The sequence below is a fragment of the Sitophilus oryzae genome, unplaced genomic scaffold (genome assembly GCF_002938485.1).
Source record: "Sitophilus oryzae breed Bouriz unplaced genomic scaffold, Soryzae_2.0 scaffold_175_pilon_pilon, whole genome shotgun sequence".
Classification (NCBI taxonomy): Eukaryota; Metazoa; Arthropoda; class Insecta; order Coleoptera; family Curculionidae; genus Sitophilus; species Sitophilus oryzae.
In genome coordinates this window covers 1-5,614 of record NW_022146457.1, presented here as the reverse complement: position 1 = coordinate 5,614, position 5,614 = coordinate 1, and positions in this window count along the sequence as shown.

The following is a 5,614-nucleotide window of genomic DNA, read 5'->3' as shown; positions in this document are numbered from 1 at the left end:
TTATGGATGATTTATTAAATGAGTGTATACCAAAATTAAATTTTCAATTACCATTTTTTAAAAAATATGTAGATAATATAATTACATCTGTACCTGTTGATAAGATTGATATTATTATGGATATTTTTAATTCATATCATGAAAAAATACAATTTACTATATTGAAACAGAAACTGATAATAGTGTTCCTTTCCTTGATATAAAAGTTATTAGGACATTTGATAACTTTATCTTAGTAGATTGGTATACAAAACCTACTTATTCAGGCAGATATTTGAATTTTAACTCATACCATCCACCAAAAATGAAAATAAATTTAATTGTCGGATTAAATAATAGAATTAGAAGAATTTGCCATCCTCAATTTTTGTTGAAAAACTTTATTTAAAAAAAAGAATTTATAATATTTTATTACAAAATTCATATCTTGAATTATTATTAAAAAAAATTTATATAATAATTTGTTGGTTAATGATCAATCAAGATTTGGAAAAAACTTACATAATAATGTTATTTCGAGTAATAATGTTTTTGCTTATGATGTTCAACATTGTGATAATATTGATAACAATAATGTTAACGGTTATTATTTCTCATTACCGTATGTAAATTCCTTAAATAATAATTTAACAAAGATTTTATCTATTCCTCAATAAGTTAAAATATGTGGTAAACATATATTAAAGATTAATAATTTATATACTAAATTAAAAGATTTAGATCTTCCTTTATATAAATCTGGTGTTGTTTGTAATATTAGTTGTCTTATTGTAATCTTTCTTATATTGGACAAACTTATACTGTTCTTAAAGAACGTATTAATAGACATATTAGTGATTTTAGATTATGTAAACGTAGTTGTGCATTATCAAAACATCTGATTCATACACAACATAATATTGATTTTAAAAATGCAAAAATTTTGGATACTGAATTTAATTTTAATAAAAGACTTTTTCTTGAAATGGTAGAAATTTATATTAATGATAATTTTATTAATAAAAGAAAAGATATTGAGGATCTTAGTGAAATATATTCTTTCTTACTCTATTTTATTAAAAATAAAAATAATATTTAAAATTTTGATTGTTTCTTTATTTTTATTTGTAACTTGTGATTAACCTTATATGTTTTTTTACGTGTTATTTATTAATAATTAAATTTACCTTTCTATGTCAAAATTTTTTTAGAAATATCTGTAATCATGAATATTTAAGAAGATTTTAACTTTTTTAAAAAATTTTAGTTCCTTTCTTCCATATGGGAATCGATATATTTTTCTATTTTTATAATTAAACTATTTACACGTAAGTTTATATAATCTTATATTATATTCAATTGACTTTTGTGATATATTTTAGCCTTGAAAAAGGAAATATATTTTCCGAAGCGTTTGTAAAAAATTGTTTAATTTTTTGCCTCTAGACCGCTATCCCCAAGAATTTTCTTCTTAGTTTTGGTTATAATTGATCGTTCAAGACTTCCTCTTTGTATATACCGATCGGGACAGGTCAACTCTGCGGGTTGGATTTTAACGTGTAAGACAGTGATGTAGACAGCTTAATGGCAAATGATATGTATTAAAAAGAGAAAAAAGTTGGGTGGGTACATTTCTTCTGAGCGGTATTGCCGGATTTTGCATCAAAATTTCAAACCGCATAAGTAGACGTTTCAAAAAAATGTTCTATGAGGGTTGGATCTCGATTTTCGACAATTAGTTACTCATTTTACTACAATTGTAATAGATTACATTTAACTTAGATATATTATGTTCATTTCAGTAGTATACAAGAAAGTTTTTAACATAGTTTATTTTATTCTAATTTATTTAAGGCTAAGATAATAGATTTATACCGGATCGATAAGAGAAAGGCTTGGGCAGGGCCGCGTTAAGGTGATTTCCTACTCTAGGCACCATTTATTTTGCCGCCCCCTTCAACTAATAAAATTCAAGTAAATTTTGTTATTCAGCCTGCTGCCCTAGGCAGCTGCCTAGCTTGCCTAATGGATAAAGCGGCACTGGTCTTGCGTCAGCATTTACGGAGGGAGGGGTAAACCGATGGTGTATTTTGATGTACAAGATGTTGACATTACTTGGTATTAGTAGTATTAATTGTGGTATTAGTTGGCATTTTTTCCATTATACGTGGTATTGGTGTACATAAACTTGTCAGCGGCTTACCCCTCGGCATTTACCAACATGTGTAGAATTGAATCGCTATGGCGATGTTGTAAATCGGAGAGAAAAAAATCCAAAGTTTATTATATCCACTTAATGCGACGTTTTACTTCATGCGCTTAGGAAAATTCTTACTCTTCTCTCTTATATCGTATTGCACTGAACACATTGACTGTACTCTTCGTACACACGACAATTACTGTCCTCCATTCACGCAGTTGTGCAGCTCTGAATAATCTATCTCTCTGCTAATTTCACTCCATCCAATTGAGTCATAAAGTTCAGAACTGTTCCGCGCCATATGGAGGCACGAGGCTATCGCGCACAGCTACTTTCACAACCATTCTCGAGTAGCCCAGAGCGTAAAGCTCTGGAACTTGAAATTCGCGAATGGAGGACAGCAAATCGGCACCCAAAGCCGGGAGTACGTATAATTATATAAACTAACCGTAAAACATGCTATTACTTAATCACGTACATCCGCAGTTACTTAATAAGACAGGTAATCAATTAATTACATGTAGTAAGTAATAGTAATGTAGTAAATAGCACAAATTCTATTGTCGACCGATCCGACTTAATAGGTAATAAACCTCGCATTCTTCTCTCGTATTATATAGTCTTTTCTCTTTCAGTATATCGTATTGTACTGAACATGTTGACTGTACTCTTCATATACATGACAACTGGCACCCAAAGCCACGTATTATTAAACATAAACTAACCTTTTGGTTAGTTTATTTATTGGTTATTTTTTCCTTCTTTATTACGTTAGTGACGTACATCCGCAGTTACCTAATATGGCAGATAATCAGTTGATTACATAAGGTAGTAAATAGCGCAAATTCTATTGTTGACATGTCGACCATTGTAATCAGTATAAGATTATGTATTAAATAATTATAGAGGTGTATATGATACATTGATGACAGACAAATGATTGATTATATTGTTAAGTGCTATAAACTAGTACAAAATTAAAAAAGTAATTTTTAAATAAAGTTAAAGTAAGTTCTGGAAAATATATCCACATTACTATTATTAATGAGAACTCTTATCGATTTATAATTAGGGATAAACATTGCCATGAGTCATCTTTTTATTACTTTTGTCATTTTTCTGCAGACGGCTTATAAAACACAGACACATAAATTTATTGTCAATTCAATTTGATAATTTGATTATAATATGTTCTTCAAATACAATTTCGATATTCATAAAAAACGGCTTTTTATTACATCTCTGCCATACTTATCCATCAATAAATATTTCTTACATGTTAGAATAGAGCAGACCCTAAAATTAATAAATTTAAATTTATTTATCTCTACTCATCCTTGACTTTGATAGACCTGACATTATGGCCGCTGACTAGAAGGAGAAGGTGGGCGCTGCTTTTCAGTCATAGGCGTACTTAAAACTAAAAGTTTTTATAGATATATTCAGAATTACTAATTACTCGTTGTCCATTATTATAGACATAGAGGATTACAAACAGCATTAAAAAGGCTAAAGATAAGTAAAACTTTATACTGATAAGTTTTCTGTACCAATATTAAACAAACCAGGTAGTAAGTATATTTCATACTATAACATTATGATAATGTAATACCATACTCACAACCGTTGTAACACTAGTTACACCACCCTGCAAAAATTCAATATTATTATAAATAAATCATTTATTTCACATCCCTCAAAAGGTAGCACAACAACCATAAATATACAAATGTATAGTTTTTATTTAAGTGTTACAGTAAGCTATACAGCATTATAATAAAGACCAATACTTACCATGCACTGACACGGTTCGTCGATAGGTCGATTTGTTGCGCAAACGCGTCCGTGCGATGGGTTGTGCGGCGATTTGACAGAATATCTATTTTGGGGCGAACCATTAAAAGAAATATACCGAACAAAATAGACGAATTTCCAGACGAACTAACGAATCGCATCGACGAACCGCATGGTGAAGACGTTGTGTAAATATTTTTAATCGTTGCGTACTTAAAAAATTGGCCAGCTGACAGTAAAGATAGAATATGTGAGAAATAAATTGTTAAACTGTTTCCGTCTTACACTTTGTCAGCTATCATAAAACGATTCTTATAAAAATTCTAGTAAATTAAATTTTACAGAATTCATAACTAAAACTTTTAAACTATAATTGGCTGTAATACTAAATCTAAATGGAAATAAAATATTAGTACGCCTATGACTCAAAAGTTTGATGGGTCACACGTGGCGACAGAAATTCCAAATGGCTTCCAAATTTTGTGTGGGCATGAGACCAATTAGCTATGACATATCAAGTGGTGGGAAAGAAGTAAGGAATCTCTTAACATGGAGACGGTCAAAGTATTAATCATAGTTGCCAGGTCTAGGAAATTTCCCTAAATCTAGTAAGAATTAAAATTTAAATCATAGAAGTAAATTTTGAGAAAACATATTTTTTAGACAAAATTTAGTGTGTTCATATAATTTTGTTCCCAAACTTGGCATATCTAATAGTATCACCAGAAAATATCTTTTAATAATTATACACTACTCAAAACAATAATCGCATATCTGAATAAAAGTAATTATTACATATTTCTAACTGAAGCATGCCTTTTTCTGCCTTTCTTCTTGTGAGTTTTTGTAGGATAATTAGGGTATGCACTGACATGTAATTTTTAGTCGGCCAAATTTGGACTTGGTTGCAAAAGTGAAAACAATACATTCTTATGGAGCCGATCGGCCCAATATTTGATTACATTGCGTTGTCTTAGGCTATGCGCTGACAGGCAATTTTAATCGACCGACTATTTAGTTGCATATTTGTAACCAATATATTCTTATGGAGCCGCGCCCACGTGCAATCAAATAGTCGGCCGATCGACTTCATAAGTATGTATTGTTTTCACTTTTGCAGCTAAATAGTCGGCCGACTAAAAATTACAGGTCTGCGCGTAGACTTGTTTTATCGAATTTCCCTACACAGTATCAGTACTATTTAAAATCGTAAGTCAGGGAATTCAAAATGTCTTGTTTTTCAAATTAATATTTTTTTAGAAAATAAGTGATAATTGTTTTGAGTAGTTTATTTTTTTAAATATGTAATTTTTCTTTATTGAGATTTAAAACAAAAATTCTAACCAGAAAACGAAAACTATTCTAACTAATGATATTATTTGACAATATGCTATTAGTTATGCAGAGGTTGTTAGAGGAAGTTTATCTGGCAACACTGAGAGCAGTCTCGAATTGTCTTTGGCATCAGAGTCGATTTGTGCTCCCACCATGCTCATTCTTAATCCTGCCTACACGTTTACGAACCGGCAACACTGTATCCCCTCTTTTATTTTGCGTCTCTCTCTGTCAACCGGTCAGTTGTATTATTCTCTGTCGTATCCATTAAAATCCTATGCACAGTAATTGGATGACCAGGACGGT